The sequence below is a fragment of the Salvia miltiorrhiza genome, chromosome 5 (assembly GCF_028751815.1).
Source record: "Salvia miltiorrhiza cultivar Shanhuang (shh) chromosome 5, IMPLAD_Smil_shh, whole genome shotgun sequence".
Classification (NCBI taxonomy): domain Eukaryota; kingdom Viridiplantae; phylum Streptophyta; class Magnoliopsida; order Lamiales; family Lamiaceae; genus Salvia; species Salvia miltiorrhiza.
This window is the reverse complement of record NC_080391.1, coordinates 20,538,916-20,558,226: the sequence shown is the minus strand read 5'-3', so window position 1 is coordinate 20,558,226 and position 19,311 is coordinate 20,538,916. Positions and strand designations below refer to the sequence as shown.

At 34.1% G+C, this 19,311-nt stretch overlaps 1 long non-coding RNA gene across 1 annotated transcript; it reads left to right on the top strand.

Annotated features, from left to right (window-relative positions):
* Nucleotides 1–4,556: 4,556 nt before the first annotated feature.
* LOC130986636 (uncharacterized) lies at nt 4,557–14,937 on the top strand. The gene is made up of 3 exons (XR_009089326.1): nt 4,557–4,940; nt 5,025–5,224; nt 14,781–14,937. It is a non-coding gene; the product is annotated as an uncharacterized LOC130986636 (long non-coding RNA).
* The last annotated feature ends 4,374 nt before the right edge of the window (nt 14,938–19,311 follow it).

Below are 19,311 nucleotides of genomic sequence, written 5' to 3'. Positions count from 1 at the left end.
TATTTGTGTTGAGATTAATACAATTTGAATTACTTTGTCAATAAAAGTTTATCAAATTTATTTAGTTAAATAAAGAATCATCTAATTTTTTTTAAAAATTTAATAAATACTTGTGATTAAATAAATTATTTCATTTTAATTTGATCATAAAATAAGATATTTTCCATAATTTTTTTTGGATTACACATTAATTTTTTTATGAAAATTTACCAACTGAAATACCAAACAAATTGATATGATATAATTTGAATATCACATTAATTTTCTCAAGTGTTAGACGAGATAATTCTCAAAACTTAGTTATGGTCTTTCAAACTTTATATGATGATGCTCACGAACCAGTTTTATTCTTTCAAACTCCAAATGAAATGATGCTTGAAATTCATTTATGGTATTTTAAGCTCTAAATGAGATGATGCACAAGCCAGTTATGAGTTTGCAAGCTCTATACAAGATTATGTTTAGAAGTTGGTTATGATCTCCCAAGCTTCAAATTGCATAATCTCACATGTCAGCCCTGATCTTTCAAGCTCCTAATGAAAATGATGTTTAGAAGAGAGTTATGATATTTAAAACATCAGATAATAATGTTAAAACGATTGACGCATTAAGTCAGGTATAGTATTTTAGGGTCTATACGAGATAATGCTCAAAAGTTTGGCGTTCAAAAGCTAGATATAGTCTTTCGAGTTCTCGATGATCATCTGGTTTTATAGAAACTTGAGATGAAATGAAGCTTAGATGACAAGAGATCTTAAATTAATTTTTATTTCGTCAATATAAAAAAATTGTACAAAATTTATATAAAATGGTACTTTTATTATTCTAGCAAAAAGTTAACATTTAATTGACGATTATAGTTGAAATTAGTATAATATAAACTCTATTATATCAAGTTAATTTATTTAAAAAATAATTATATTATATTAAAATAATATAAATAATTTAAAGTCCCGTCGAATTTCGACGGGTTATACACTAGTGTAGATTTACCATTTGATGTAGATGCATCAAACTCATAACTAAAAGATTCGGAAGCATCTATACCTGATTTGTTATAACAACAATTAAACCAACAATGTAATACCCCGTTTCCTCGAGCTAAGTTTAGAATAATTTTGAACTTAGATTTAAGATGATTCACGCCGGATAAAGAAAATGAATTTATTTTAATTCCAACAAAAATGATTTACAAAAATATTTGTAAATTTAGTTATTAAATTTTTATGCATTGCATATTTATTTAATTTAGCATTCAAGCATTTTTCACGAGCTTTAATTAGCGAACCCTGAGTATTATTACAGTTCGATAACCCAACACAGATGTTTTAATTGTCACCTCACGTCACTTCGTTGCTTTTAGCAACTCTTACCATCAAAGCCACTCCCTATAATCCTCAAGGGTCTAATCCTACACTTTATAGCCCTTTGAGTGAAGCTTGTCTGCAAAGCCATATCCTATGCTCCAATCAATTTATTCCTACCTTATTTCACTAAATCCTTCACAATCTCTCTCTCGCAAGTAGCAGAATTCAGGAGCAAAAGATAATTTCATAGGTGAGCTTTAAACGTGAGTTTCTTCCATTCTTGCTTGATTCATCTTGCAAATTGATGGAAACAATATCTGCAAATTTCATTCTTCCCTATAGCTCCATTTAAGGAGTATCAGCAGCAGTGATTCCAGCAGCCATACCTTTCAAATTCAGCAACCTCAAACCGAAAACCCCTAAAGGTTTCATCTTTTGAACTCTTATTCCATTTCACAAACATGAACAATACATGAAATCTTACAGCTACCCAACAGATATTCACACCCATTCATACATTCACAGTGATTATTTAATCAAACTTTTATACGAGTATATATGAAGCATGCCAGTTTTGATGTGTTTTGAAATGGAGTCTTGAGCTCTGATTTTATTTTTCCCTGCCTTCGATATTGCTGTTTTCTGGTTTGAGTCGAGTCGGGGATGGAGGATGAGAGAGAATAGAGGGAGGCGGCGGCGGCGGCTCATAGCTGCTGTCCGTCCGGTGGTGTTGGTGGTCTGCCACTGACCGAGGAGAGAGAGAGAGATTGCGAGGGAGGTCAGCGGCGGCGGTTAGCTTGTCGGCTGATGCGTCCGTCGGATGGGGGAAGGGGGGCGGTGTCACGTGGGTGGCGTTGTCGCCGGCGGGAGTCAGACAGAGGGAGGCCAGAGCGCGGCGGCCCTGCCGCTGTCGCTCGGCCACGGATGGAGGGAGAGAGAGGGAGTCGCGGTCGGCGGCAGCCTTGCTGCTGCAGTCGCCGGGAACGGGCTGAGAGAGAGAGAGACCGAGGGAGGCGGCGGCGTTCTCGTCGTCGCCAAGGAGGAGAGAGAACAGGGGGAGTGACAGGAGTCGAGGGAGAAGTGGCCGGAGATCTGAGGGAGAGACAGCGGTGGCTGTCGTTTCAGTCGCCGAGAGAAGGGAGAACCGAGGGGCAGTGGTTGTCGCCGCTTGCTCCGGCGAGCTCCAGCGGCCGTGAATTCGGGAGAGAGAGATAGACGAGCAGTTGAGAGTGAGGGACTGAAGTGGGAGGCGTGACTGATAGGGAGAGGGGAGGCGTGACTGAGAAGGGGAGAAGAAGGGTTGGGTGTTGGGCTCCCTTTGGGCCGAGTTTTTTTTTATTTACAGTTGGGCCTTTACTTTATTTATCAGTTGGGCTGATTAGTTCAATTCAGTTGGGCCTTATTACAAATACCATTTGGGTCAGTTTTATTTTAAACTTTGGGCTGCCTTGATTAATTAAATTAATTGGGCTGCCCTATTTTAATTAATTAAACTATTAATTAGTTTAATTAATTATTTTCAAAGACTAGTTTTCATAATAATATTAAATTATTATTATGTGCATATCTTAAGTAATTACTTATTATATGCTAAGCATGGCATGAAATTGCATTACATTTTTGCAATAAAAGTATTTATGATTTAATTGGTTTTAATTATAATTCCGATTATCAAAGAAAGACGAGTAAGAATATTGTTGGTGTTCTTAACTCAAGAAAAGTGTTTTCAATTATTTATTCATTAAATTTTGAAAACCCGGCTAAGTGAATCATAGAATATTAAGCACTTCACCGTGACTTGAGTTTAGATTTAAGAGACCTATTAAGAATAGATTTCTTGTAGGCTTTGAGCATCCGGAGGATTAGCACTGCTATTCCGATTCAGAGATAACGTTAAACGACAGGCATTGCCTATACAAGTGGGCTTATTTTCCAAATGTATGATTGAGCTAATGAGCTTAAATGTTTCATGAAATACAAACTGTTTATCCAATAAATATTTTTGTGCACTCTACCATGTTTAAGGCTCGTGCAGTTAATCAATTGAGGTTCTCTTATGACCTAATACGTTGTTTGAGAATTGTGTACACTTGTTAGTTGACTCGGTGGGTTGATCTCCATCGGGCTCTAACCAGAGGCGTTATAAGGGTGCTCGGCTGGATGTGTTCCGGAGCATGAGAAATAAGAGGCCTGCCTGGGTAGCATCCCGAGGTCAAAGTAAACTTGGCTGGGTTACGCCCTCAGTCCAAGTCAGCGGGAGACAGAGATCCGTCGGTGGCTAGAGGTCCGGGATCACAGCGAGTAACAGAATAGAGTGTGACAACTGCGCGCAATCAAAGAAAAATATATATATGAAATGTTTTAACATGCATAGAAGTTATTTCTCTTTAAAACCTTCTATGTCATGTCAGTATGATTGGATAAACTGTTCTTCAGATTATGAAATGCTTTAAAAGTTGCAGCCCACTAAGTACATTAGTACTTAGCCCAAAAATACTTTCAAATGTTTTCAGGTTAATGGCGGGTGATGACGGGGCGGAGCTGAGGCTAGAGTTCAACTCCTTATTTTGACTTCCGCTGTAGAACTAGCCCGTATCTATCTTTTGTTGAGCCTAAACTATTGACTCTCAAGTATTTCGATTAATGAATGTTGGTTATCTGAAGCATGACACTAAACTTGTGATCCTGAAGTTGTTATGTTTGTGGATTGATTCGTATCATTTGAATACCTGTCTTTCTTCATCCAAAGGGGCTAAGCCCAATTGTTATCCCGTTTATTCGGATTTCACAAGGATTTTCCCTTGTTCATTTAGATGATTAGTCGTACCCCAGTTATAGTTATTGTTTCAAGAATTGGGGTGTGACAAACAATTTCATAAATTGATATATTATATAGAGTTCACATGAACAGCACAATTATAAAACAAATAACATAGACTATAACTAAATTAAACAAACTCAAAATAGAGCCCCTTTCCCATTAAAATTAACAATTGAACCCAACAAAAAACATTTTAAAAAATTCTCGCCCCAGCTACAACACAAATCCTCGACCCAGCTACAACACAAGGCCACTTGATTTAAACAAAATAAATGTGGCAGCGTATATACAAATTTAGAAAGAAAAACACTTGATTTAAACAAAAGAAATGTGCCAGCGTATATACAGATTTAGAAAGAAAAACAAAATTTAAAGGCAGCCAACATGTATACAGATTTAGAAAGAAATGGGCCACTCAATTCTAATTAACATTAACTATTTTTTTAATCAAACCATTTCTGCATTTAATTATCTTCAACAACCAAAAAAATGCATTAATTGTCCTCCTCAAAACCCTACTATAAATACCAATGACAACACACGACGGCGCCGCACCGGCCTTTACAGCGCCCCTCTCTGCAAATTCTCTCTTTGCAGCCCTTTACAGCCCCCCTCTCTCCACCTCCGATCCATTTTTTTTTACTGCCATATCTACAAAGCATAAGCAACAATTTCTCTCTTCGCAGCCCACACTCTTTCTACTCTATTGGGTTTTTTTTACCATTCTACAAATCTGAAAAAACAACTTTTTCACAGAAGAATACAATTAATACAGATATCCATTTGAAGAAGCGGTTGTTGCAGATCTAAAGGTATACGCTCTACATGCTAACTAAAAAAAATTTGTATCAAATTTTTTTCATTCTAAATTTGTTAATGATTTTTTGTTTCCACAGATTCAGATCGGCGAATATATTAGATCTACATAACTACATTGAATCACATCTTACATTCACAAAAAAAGTTAAGTTTCCAAAAAATGTTAATCATCTAAATCTACATTTATGTAACTAAAAAACATTTCAATCCTCTATATCGCAGATTTTCGAAGAAGTAGTGTTCATCATTTACATCTACAACTACCTAATATAAGCAGGTAATCACTTATCTTCAAAAAGAATTCAAAATAAATCACCATTACACTCACATGATTCGACGATGTCTTCCTTATTCCGTTTACCACATATCTTCGTAGATTTACTTAACTTCTTCATATCACCTTTTCACCACAGCAACAGTACCTTGGCCAAAACCCAAAAAAATAAGTCCCTTGTTAGTGAACACGTAGAATGATTTTATTAATTTAAAATGGCTTTGTAAACAATGTCAAGTTTTTTTTTTATTCATCATTGTTTATATCTTCTTATGTGCTTTTTAACATACTAAGTATCCTTTTTTCATATATATGTACAACTGTAACAGTTCTAGAGTTCCATCAAACAGTACAAAAAAATTCCTTCAAATTCAGTTTAACTATTATGATATTTTACCTAAGATACTTTAGTTAAGAAATTCTCCTTCAAATTCAGTTTTACAAAAAAAAATTCCTTCAAATTCAGTACCTTCAATATGAATTACACACACATCATAATTCCTTCATTTTAACTATTATGATATTTTACATTGCTTTTCACTTAATTTTCCTTCAAATTCAGTTTTACAAAAAAAATATTAATCTCAGTGCAATTTTAAAACGAAAAAATTGGGTTTTTTTTACAATCGAGTCATAAACCAAATCATAAATCAATTTTTAATTCAGGCGCTACCCTATAAAGTTTTTTTTCTATCATCATAAATGCGTTTCAGTCTGACCATGCTTTTTTTCTCTATCATAATAAATGATCTGTACAGTTATTTTTTAATTCAGCTGCTAAGAAATGCTCTATAAAGCTATTCATTTGAATCACAAATAGTTGCAAAAGAATTTATTAATTGAGGCACTAAGAAATGGCGGCTATAGTACAAATTTGGAAGTAAAAAATTGAACTTTAAAAAAAAAATCTTTCTCTAAGATTCGTATAATAAATATCAGCATTAATTAGTGCACATGCAAGCCCACACAAAATACATATACATATATCACGCAAAACAAAACAAAAATTGCGAGGCTCAAAATAAAAGCTGGGAAACTGTGTGTCTCGAATTGTATTTATGAAAGTAAATAGAATTCATGTTAAAAATTACTACAATAAATAAATTGGTGTATTTGTTGACACTTTTTAAAGTTCATGTTACAAATCAAAATATGTCCAAATTTAGTGTATTTATATGCCAATAACCCATAAAATAATAATAAATAAAATTGTAACCATGTAGTCAATACAGCGCCCATCAAACTTGTTAAATTTGGATAAATAAAAAGAACAGTTAAAATATCTTGGGGGGAGGGTGAAACTTTCTTCATTATTCAAAAATCAATTAATCATAATTATGAACAAATTATAAATAACTTAAAGAAGTCATATTGAAAAATCAATTAGAGCATTAATCATCCTTCTGTATTTTTAAAACAGAAGATCTTTATTTTTTTTGCATATTTATCTTTCTTTTTTTAGTTTTTTTCATTCTTTAGTTTTTTTATGTGTTTATCTTATAATTTTCATTTTCATAGATCTAATAATATCTACACTAATGGGTTCATAAAGAATAAATTTTTTATACTGAGATCTTTATTTTTTTTTCGCTTATTAGTTTTGGGTTTTGTACATTTTCATTTTTATTGTTTTGATAGTATCTTTAGGTTCTTTAAGTATGCCAGGGTTCACCGGTTGGTTCCCGAACCTCCTGTCTTCCCCACACGTACTCAAGTACTTGAATCTTCGTCTTCTTCTTCTCTGTCACTTGACTTCTCTGCTCTGCCACTTCTTCCTCTCCTCTGCTCGAGAAGACTCGACTTCTCTGCTCTGGCAGACTTGACTTCTCTGCTCTGCCACTTCTTCCTCTTCTCTGCTCGAGAAGACTCGGCTTCTCTTCTCTGGCATACTTGAATTCTCTGCTCTGGCACTTCTTCCTCTCCTCTGCTCGAGAAGACTCGGCTTCTCTGCTCTGGCAGACTTGACTTCTCTACTCTGCCACTTCTTCCTCTCCTCTGCTCGAGAAGACTCGGCTTCTCTGCTGTGGCAGACTTGACTTCTCTACTCTGCCACTTCTTCCTCTCCTCTGATCAAGAAGACTCGGCTTCTCTGCTCTGGCAGACTTGACTTCTCTCCTCTGCTCGAGAAGACTCGGCTTCTCTGCTCTGGCAGACTTGACTTCTATGCTCTGCCACTTGACTTATTTATGGTATCAAAATCGTAAAAAACGTGTGGAGAGTTGGCCCAATTCTCATGAAAATGAGTGAAGAAAATTGGTACCAAAATATAGTATATATATTGAGCCTGTGCTCTCAAGGTTTTTTCAATCTTCTTTTTTCAATAAAATTTTCATTTCAGCAGATAAATTTTAACTTTAGTCTGCAAGGTTTAAAGTATTTTCTTTTAAGTGAAGTATCTTGGTGCTAAAGTGAAGTATCTTGTATTTTATGTGAATGATTGTTTTAATATATTTTCTAAAAAATACAAATATGTCTGCATTGAAAAACAAATGTTTTAAATTAATTTAATTCTCACATTTTAGATGCACATAAATAATAAATAAGTCAATATAATGAATATGCAACAGATATCATTCTCATTGCATATTAGAAAATAAAAAATACAATAACTGAGCTATGTCTACTCAGATTTCCTACTGACAGCCCTTCTCATCTATATATTATATAAAAGACCAGTTCAACGACTACTTTTTACCGCCAAATTTTTAAAAAAAAACAATCAATTTTTTTTAATTCAAAATTCCTATATTTTAGGCTAACTTCTTTCTTCGTATTTTGCCCCCCCCCCCCCCCCACATCTAAGCATATCTTTTGCATTAAGTAGTGTTAATAGGCACGTCTTTCATTCTTCAAAAAATTACCTTTTTCTATTTCTTTTTTTTTAGTTATTTTCATTTCCTCTTCTTTTTTGAAAATTTAATTATATATTTTAGTTAATAATAAAATATTTAATATTCATATGAAATTAAAGATTATGACAAGAACTTTAATTTAATATATATTATTATATTTCAAATGGAGTTAAAACAAAGTTAGAAATATCTAAATTATTAATTTTCTCTCTCCTATTATTTTTGCATATATATTAGTATCTTTTATCTTTTGGTTTTATATATATATATATATATATATATATATATATATAGTAGGGTGGGGATCTACAAAGAATCCCCTTAGTATAAAGAATAAGGAATTAATCCTTACCGTTAGATCTTCCAAAACTAGTGGCCATGATTGATTTCATGATTAATTTCGAATAATCATTAAAAATCATGTTTAATTCATATAAAACATTTTTATATTCAAATAAGGGTTATTCGGTCAATTGAAGCATACACAAAATCTGGAAATTATATCACTTCCAAAAAAACCTCAACCCATTTCTAGCCCTTCCGAATAACACGCCTCCATCACCCCCATTAATTTGTCGTCTCATTCTCTCTCTCTAATCTCTCAATTTCGCTTGTGGCTGGTAGAGTGGCAGAGCTTCCATTTCTCTTATCGAATCATGAATATCTGGTAGAGTGGAGCGTCTCCGATCTTGATTCAGTAGCCTGCCATTCGAGGTTGATCTCGCGATTCTGCTGCCGGACCCCCTCTCTTTCTCTTTCTCGTTGTTTTCGGCGCTGCGAGGCGCTACCGCCCTTCCTCTGCCGCCCTCTGTCGTCCGTCGCAGGCGAAGCCACTACCACCGGCCGTGCCACCTCTAGTAAAAAGATTTTCACCGCCGCTGCCTCTAGATATTTTCAACCATTATTCACGCTAATTTTTCGTTGGTTCTGGTATTTGTCTTTCGATGTCTCATGGATTTCCCCTTTTTGTGTAATTCATTTGTTTGTATTTTTGGTGGCTCTTTTATGTAATTACTTCAGGATTTGGCTCACAAATTGTTTCATATGATGTGTTTTTTATAGATTTCAATCTCGTTCATGCTCCTATAAACACCTAGAAGGGTTTGTGGGAATTAAGGTTTGTAGTTACAATTCTCTGAATTTTGCGAGGAAACTCAACAAAGACATTTATTGTTGGATTGCATACTATGGATTGCTGGTTTATTTTCGTTGAGTGCTGGGAAAAATTGTTCATTTCTTGTTTTGCATTGAATATTCGTTATAAATTCAGTATATTGTGTAGTTTATTCTTAAATTTTCTATGTATATTCATTAACTTTTGTAGTTTATTCAAATAAATTTGATCTTTATTATGTGTGGTCATGTCATATTTGTTTATTATTCACAATTTATGAGTATCATATAAATTATTCAACAAACTTTATTCCTTATTCACATAAATATGATTTTTATTCGATAAATCTTGAACAAAATTCAGATACGATTATTCATGAAAAATGCTACTTTATTCAACAAAATAGTTTCCTTATTCACAATTTATGAGTATCATATAAATTATTCAGCAAACTCTTATCCTTATTCAGATAAATATGATTTTTATTCGAAAATGATATATTCATGAATAATGTTACTTTATTCAACTAATATTTTTCTTATTCATAATTTATGAGTAACAGTTACGTTATTCATCAAATTAGTATCCATATTCACAAAAATATAATTCTTATTTTGGTACGTTTTGAACAATATTCAAATACAATATAATTATTTATTATCATACAAATAACCAAATTATTATGTACAGGTTTTGAAATAATGAAAAAAATAAAATGTTACATGAATTACTAAACACAATAACATACCAAATAAAATTTCATCAAAAAAAAAAAAAAACAAACCAAATAAAATAAATGAAAACGAGAAAACGGAAACAAACACTGCAACTAGTTAAACACATACAATAAAGTCATAAAAAAAAAATTAATTCGAAACATACAACAAGTTCAAGAAAAATCAATAAATATCAATTAATGGATTAATAAAAATATCAATTAGGTGAAGATTTTATTATCTATTCAGATATATTAATTTTTGATTACACATTAAAATTATTCGAAGAAAAATAAAATTTGGATGAATAAAAAACATTGTTTTACAGAATTAAACAAATGGTTAAGCGAAAAATTAGTAATCTGTCTACATTTGCAAGATACTTTTCTGCATTTAACGAATAATTTATAAAATACAAAAAAAAATTATTAACAAATATCACTACCGGCAGCATTTTAATAGAAGACATTAAATAATTTAACAATAAATAAATCAATTTTAATTTCCAATTTTTTTTAGAACATATGGAAAGTAACCAAACGGGTGGTGAGGAATAGTGAATACACTTAATTTTTCATTAGAGATTATTTAATAATATAAAAGGAAAAAATATTAAAAAATTAGCACAACTAAAGATGTGGAATCTAACTTTCGAAATTAACGAGATATGGTCAATGGATATAATGAATGGGACGGTTATAAGAAATGGATAATTACCTTGTTAGCCTTTATTAATATTTACGCATTAATTAAAACAACTCCTAATCACCGTTAGATTTCTCAAATCCAACGGATTATATGCATTCTTCATTCTCCCTACATTTAGCCTTCTTTTTTGATCCATTCCCTATATATATATATATATATATATATATATATGAAAGATGAGTTTTAACATAAACTTTTTTCCACTAAAATTTCTCTTTCTTCAATTTTTTTTTATTCTTTTCTAAAAATCATCAACTTTGATTAATAAAAAGATATTCAATATGGATGTTAAATTAAAACGACAAATTGATGTAAAAATTATAAAAAATAAAATTGAAACAAATAAGTTATTATAATTTAAAGTTACAAAATTAATTTTTTTCCTCTTTCTCCTTTCTATTTTCTCAATTCTTTTTATTTTAAGGTTCTTTCTCCTTCATTTTTCTTTATTTATTTTATTTTTTATATTTTATTCAATATCACTTTTTATAATTTTGTTTATAACAATTTAATGCAACTAAAAGATGAAATTTATATTTATTTATATTAGAACTCTTTAACTTAAACATAATTTTTATGTGAAATATATACTATAAATTTATAGATGGATAATTTTATATATTTAAAGTATATTTTCAAATTCGATTTAGATTTATTAAATTTTCAATATGTTTTCATATGCAATTTTATATTTATTTATATCAACATATTTGTTATTATTATTTATTGATTAGATTGACCATTACTTATCTATTAAGAAAAAAAAATGGTTCATTGAAAAAATCATTAGTTGGAGAATCATAATTGATTCTCTTAAAAAAAGTAAACTGAAGATGCAGTAGCATGTCTTAATATTATCTGCAAATTCAAATATTTGGATGTGTACACGAACTTTAGTTTAAAATTTGTATTAAACAAAATAACCACATAAATATGATTAAATATCCAATCCAAAAAATATACTATTATTAAACTATATGCAAAAATATAGTATTGAACATCTTAGAATATTATATGATACTATATAATGATACTCATTATTATTTATACTTATTTTTTATTGTGAATTTATATATTTAAATACATTATCAATAAAAATCAATTAATTGCTATTTTGAAAATTGTAAATACTAAAATAAAAATTTATATATTTTCAAATTCATGTTTTGTTTATTGAAATTATGTCGTGGATAACTTTATTTTTATAATTGAGATTCATTTTTGTGTATATATATATATATATATATATATATATATATATATATATATATATTTAACATGTCTTTCAATTTCGATATTAATTGTGCATCGCACGAGTGGACGTATACTAGTAATCATAACATGCTAATCTTACAGACTTGACTTAACTCTTACTTGCTTACATACTATAAGCTTTGAGCTCAAAAGTCAAACACTACAGAAACTATTAGTACTTAATAATTACAAAGACTGTAAGATAAGCATCCACTAAGTAATTAAGTTCTCAAAAAATCAAGGGCTGTCTCATAAGGATCACTCATTCTCCTTCTTCACTTTCTTTAGAAACACACCATCCGCCTTCTCCTTCTTAACTTTCTTCAGAAACACACCATCCTTCTCCTTCTTCAATTTTTTTACAAACACACCATCATCAGACAACTCCTCCAGCCCTCTTTCCCCAGATTTAATAATCCCTGCTCCTCTCTCCAAACTGTTCTTCAGAAACACACCATCATCAGACAACTCCTCCAGCCCTCTTTTCCCAGATTCAGTAATCCATGCTCCTCTCTCCAAACTGTCATCAAGTTCTTCATCTTTCTCCAAAATCTCATCAAGTTCTTCAGGGAATGTTTTGATACGCTGACTTTGAGATTCCTACAGTAGGAAATTATAACCAATTAGTTATTTTTATAAAACAATGTAACTAACAGGATTGCTCATATGCACAAACGAAATAAACATTGAATAATGTATACCTTCACATCATATCCAAATGATAAATCAGTAAGTGACTCATTTGCTGCAGAGTTCTCAGTCTGACTTTCCATGATTTTTGAAGCAAACTTCTCCACAATTTCAGGAGTCACACAAACTTTGTTGATAGTATAGGGTTGATCCAGCCGGAAGTCAGCATCATTTCTCATTTGCACTTTGAATAAAACAAACTTCTCTAGCAGTTTGTTTTCTATTTCTTTAGGGATTCCATCCACCTGAAATAATAAATAGTACTTAACAAATTAAAGCACACACAAACATGAACTCATAGAACTTTAAAACTTCATCTTCCCAAGCTGTTTATCCAACAATCTCAAAAATATATTTGCCAAGCAGCAAAAACACTTTAAATTTACCACAGCAGTAGAAACATCAACTTCCCAAGCTCTTTTGCCAATGAGCTTAACACACTCCCTATCCCACAGTAGCAATGTTGCATTGCTTGTTGCATCAACCACATTTACCCTAATCATGAATCTGTGCCAACACATAATAATAAATAATAATTAATAATCACAAATAGCTTATATTCAATACCAAACTATCTAAACCTCACCTCTTCGAAGGCACCCCATCGTATTTGTTACAACGATCACAAAAGAACCTCTGCTCCACCTTCACAACTTTCTTTGAACAACGCTTGCAGGCCAAGTAAAACCAATCACCATTTGATTTCAATATGATCAATCCTACCACAAATCCAGTAACACCCATCCTGTGCATCACAGAATGATAAAAACTACAGGTTTTTTAACTCATTAAATACACATACTATAGTATAAAACTAATGATAACTAAGAGCATGCTGCAGATAAACAAACCTCCAAGCAGAAAACATCTTCAATGCTCTTCACATCCATGATTTCATTCTCATCCACCAATTTCTTAGGCTCAGCCTTAAAAGTTAAGTTTATAGTCTCAATGAACCTTTGCACTCCAAAAATCCTAAAACACACAAAAAAATTTTAAAACACTTGAACTTGAGTTTTGCTCAGCTTGTCACATTAAAACTTCTAAAAAATATAGAAAATTAACTGGTAATAACTTTAACCTCTGCCTCATTTCATTGATCTCTGGAAGGCCCTTGTTTAGTGTGACTTTAGAAACATTGAATGATGTAGATATGCGCACTTGGCCTGCATATAGATGTAATTCAAACACAATAAAAATAACACTCAATAAATATAAACCATACATTAAATTTAATAAATACATTCTCATACCCTTGTACAGATGTGGCCTGCAAAACTGAACCACAATAACTGCAATTTGTTGAACATATCCATCAACTTGTGCCAAAAACTGATCAACAAAATCTTCCCAAAGGGTGCATATGATAACATTCTGACTGCAATTTTCAAATAAAATCATATCATTCTTCACAGAAAATAACATAACTTACAGAAGCTCAAGAATAGACAATATGATTGAATAATACTTTTCATCTTCCAACTTTAACTCCATCATCTTTGCGTTAGGCTGAGTAACCACTCCTCCACTGTCAACAACAACTCCTACAACATCTGCAACAAACATATTAAACTCCCATCACGAAATTTTCTTAAAAAAAAAACAATGCTAGCAGAAATTTTACAAAACATTACCAAACAGTGCTTCATCATGTAAATTCTCAATAGCTGAAATTTCAGGAAATGGCTTCAACGAAAACATATGAAATGGAAACTCATCATCAATCACTTGATAAATTTGAGTTTTCTGAGTCATAGTTAAGCGAAATGCATGATTAGTCGTTTTATAACGCATATGATTTGACCTTGTGTAAAATTTCTGCATGACATAACAGTTCCCTTCACTGATATTCACTGCAATAGTTCTTAGCACAGCTCTTCCAAAAGATGCATGAATTTTTGAACCCTGCAAAGAAAAAAAGAAATTATCAGCACATACATACATTATCTGTCATCATAGAATTATCTTATGAAATATACACAAATGCTCACCTCTGCATAATGAAATATGCACTCCAAACTCATAATATCAGCAGCATTGCCATTGAAAGGCACTTCATAAGCACGAACCACTCTCACTTTTATCACTGATGTTGTTACAGAAGGATGAAGATCTTTCAACATAGAAAACATGGAAGACATATTTGTTGCTTGTGCATTTATTGCAAAATGCAGGTTATATTTATAGGCAAATTTCTTACACTTGTATTACATGTATTTCTGCAGCTTACCTTGAGACCCACAAAACCATCATCAAAGTTCTTCAAATAGTGTTCTTATTACATGTAAATATCAAGATCAAATCTTCAATGCAGATTTTATGGGGTTGCCTAGCTAAACTTGTGTGTACAATTTCAATTTGACCATGCTTTTTTTCTATCATCATAAATGCATTTCAGACTGACCATGCTTTTTTTCTCTATCATAATAAATGCTATGTACAGTTAATTTTTAATTCAGGCGCTAAGAAATGCTCTATAAAGTTATTCATTTGTTGCAACGTCAGTGACCAAAAGAATTTATTAATTGAGGCACTAAGAAATGGCGGCTATAGTACAAATTTGGAAGTAAAAAATTGAACTTAAAAAAAAAATCTTTCTCTAAGATTCGTATAATAAATATCAGCATTAATTAGTGCACATGCAAGCCCACACAAAATACATATACATATATCACGCAAAACAAAACAAAAATTGTGAGGCTAAAAATAAAAGTCGGGAAACTGTGTGTCTCGAATTGTATTTATATTAAAGTATAACATACAAAAAAAAGTATATGTTAATAAAATGAGCAGTAATAAAATAGAAAAAAAGTATATACGTAAAGAGAGAGAGAAATAGTAAAATGAACAGTAATAAAATATATTAAAGTATAACATACAAAAAAGTATATATTAATTATCTATATAGCATATCTAATTACGAAATTATGAGTACTCCTTAAAACGTGCTAACACAGTCACATTCACACTTAAATATTAGGGTTATATTTTTTTCTCTATTCTCTATGTAGAAACATTCATTAACTTTATTTTTTTTTCCAAAAATTCAGTATAGTTGGTTCAAAAAAAATCTATAAAATTTCATATTGTGAGAAAGAAGTTGATGAGGAGTAATTTATGCGGAACAGAGGAATGAGTTTACCAGGGGAATCACGGGGAGCAGCGACATAGCTTTCGACAGAGGAATCATACTCGCCAGAGGAATCAGACTCGCCAGAGGAATCATGCTCGCCAGAGGAATCACTATGGCCAGAGGAATCAGACTCGCCAGAGGAAGCAGACTCGCCAGATGAATCACACTCGCCAGAGGAATCACACTCGCCATAGGAATCAGACTCGTCAGAGGAATCACACTCGCCAGAGGAATCACACTTGCCAGAGGAATCACACTCGCCAGAGAAATCACACTCGCCAGAGGAATCAGACTCGCCATAGGAATCAGACTCGCCAGAGGAAGCACACTCGCCAGAGGAATCACACTCGCCAGAGGAATCACATTGGCCAGAGGAATCAGAATCGCCAGAGGAATCATGCTAGCCAGAGGAATCACACTCGTCAGAGGAAGCACACTCGCCTGAGGAATCACACTCGCCAGAAGAATCAGCCTCGCCAGAGGAATCACACTCGCCAGAGGAATCATGCACGCCATAGGAAGCATGCTAGCCAGAGGAATCACACTCGTCAGAGGAATCACGCTCGTCAGAGGAAGCACGCTCGTAAAGAGAGAGAGAAATAGTAAAATGAGCAGTAATAAAATAGATTAAAGTATAACATACAAAAAAGTATATATTAATTATCTATATAGCATATCTAATTACGAAATTATGAGTACTCCTTAAAATGTGGTAACACAGTCACATTCACACTTAAATATTAGGGTTATATTTTTTTCTCTATTATCTATGTAGAAACATTCATTAACTTTATTTATTTTTTTTCCAAAAATTCAGTATAGTTGGTTCAAAAAAAATCTATAAAATTTCATATTGTGAGAAAGAAGTTGATGAGGAGTAATATATGCGGAACAGAGGAATGAGTTTACCAGGGGAATCACGGGGAGCAGCGACATAGCTTTCGACAGAGGAATCATACTCGCCAGAGGAATAACATTTACCAGAGGAATAACATTCGCCAGAGGAATCAGACTCGCCAGAGGAATCATACTCACCAGATAAATAACATTCGCCAGATGAATCATACTCACCAGAGGAATCACACTCGCCAGAGGAATCACACTCGCCAGAGGAATCGAGGCCAGCGGGATCGAGTCTCCAAGGTGCCAGAGGAATCGAGACCAGCGGAGACGGGCACCAGAGAAATCGAGGCCAGTGGGGCCGAGTCCTCCAGTGTAGCGGAATCGGGCGCCAGTGGAATGGAGGCCAGCGGGATCGAGTATCCAAGGCGCCAGAGGAATCGAAACCAGCGGAGTTGGGCGCCAGAGGAATCAAGGCCAGCGAGGCCAAGTCCTCCAGTGCAGCAGCGTCGGGCGCCAGAGGAATCGAGGCCAGTGGGATCGAGTCTGCAAGGAGCCAGAGGAATTGTGGCCAGCGGTGTCGGGCGCCAGAGGAATCAAGGCCAGCGAGGCCGAGTCCTCCAGTGCAGCAGAAGTTGATGAGGAATAATATATGCGGAACAGATGAATGACTTTACCAGGGGAATCACGGGGAGCAGCGAGATAGCTTTCGCCAGAGGAATCACACTCGCCAGAGGAATCACACGCCAGATGAATCACCCTCGCCAGATGAATCACACTCGCTAGAGGAATCATACTCACCAGAGGAATAAAATAGATTAAAGTATAACATACAAAAAAGTATATACTCCCTCCGTCCATGAAAAAGAGTCTCATTTGGGACTCGGCACGGGTTTTAAGAAAGTTGTTAAAGTAGGTGTAAGTGGAGAAAGAAATAAATTTATAGGGGTAGTGTTAATATGCCTTTTAAAGCCCCTAATTCTCAATTAACTTTTGATGACAATTCATAATTTAAATTTAATAAAATTATTGAATTAATTATTGAACACCTAATTTTAAAATTAATTCAATATACACTTCTAACATAATTTTAATTAAGAATTCAATTCAGAATTCCATTTTCATTACTGATTCAGCTTAATGATCGAATTCAATGTAATTTAAGATGGTAAATTAACTTGAATTCAGCAACAAATTCAAACAAATCAAACAAATTCGATTCTAGCAATAAATTCAAACAAATTCGACTCCAGCAGTAAATGGATTTCACCAACAAATTTAAGAAATTTCAAAAACAAATTTCAGCAACAAATTTAGGAAATTCTAGCAACAAATTCAAACAAATTCAACAAATCGATTCCAACAACAAATTTAAGAAATTCCAGCAACAAATTCAGAAAATTCCAGCAACAATTTCGAACAAATTCAACAAATCAATTCCAGCAACAAATTTAAGAAATTACAGACCAAATCGAGTAGCGCTAGCTTCGCTTTGAAGCTACTCGTGCAGGTAGAGCAGAGGAGGCGGCGCCTTAGGGTTTCGGCGGCGGCTGTTCGGCCGGGAACGGAGAAGTGGCTAGCCTCTGCAGCGGTGGCCTTCCGGTCGTGGCGCTCAGGGAAGCGGTGAGAGAGAGAGAGATGAAGCTAGGGGATTTAGGGTAGATTCTGGATTTTGGGGATTTAGGGCTGAGTGGTGAGAGAGAGAGATGAAGCCAGGGGAGCGGCGCTCAGGCGCGGCTTCGCCGGAGAGGGAACCGCGGCGGCCTTAGCCTTCGCTGCTGTCACCTTTGCCGGCAGTAGATGAAGGCGGCGCGGCGTCTGGGTTCAGGGTGCGTGAGAGTTTGAGAAGAGAGAGAGGGCATGAACCCCTTTGCATCTCCTGTCTCTCTTTCCCGATGAAGAAGAAGAAGAAGAAAGGAGGCGACGCGGCGAGATTTCCAGAAAGTAGGGTTTTGCCAATTTAGAGAAGGATTTAATTAGGTGATGATTCATTTGACCGAATTTAATAATGGGAAGGATTTAATTAAAAAAAAATAGATTAAGATTTAATTGTGGTGGGTCCATAAGGGCAAATAAAATAAATAGAGATGTCAAAAGAGGGTAAAATGGTACAAAAAGTGAAATGGGACTCTTTTTCATGGACAAAAAAAAGAGGGCAAATAGGACTCTTTTTCGTGGACGGAGGGAGTATTAATTATCTATATAGCATATCTAATTACGAAATTATGAGTACTCCTTAAAACGTGGTAACACAGTCACATTCACACTTAAATATTAGGGTTATATTTTTTTCTCTATTCTCTACGTAGAAACATTCATTAACTTTATTTTTTTTTTTCCAAAAATTCAGTATAGTTGGTTCAAAAAAAATCTATAAAATTTCATATTGTGAGAAAGAAGTTGATGAGGAGTAATTTATGCGGAACAGAGGAATGAGTTTACTAGGGGAATCACGGGGAGCAGCGACATAGCTTTCGACAGAGAAATCATACTCGCCAGAGGAACCAGACTCGCCAGAGGAATCACACTCGCCAGAGGAATCACACTCTCCAGAGGAATCGAGGCCAGCGGGATCGAGTCTCCAAGGTTCCAGAGGAATCGAGACCAGCGGAGTCGGGCACCAGAAGAATCGAGGCCAGCGGGGCCGAGTCCTCCAGTGCAGCGAAGTCGGGCGCCAGAGGAACCGAGGCCAGGGGGATCGAGTCTCCGAGGAGCCAGAGGAATCGTGGCCAGCGGTGCCGGGCACCAGAGGAATCGAGGCCAGCGGGGCCGAGTCCTCCAGT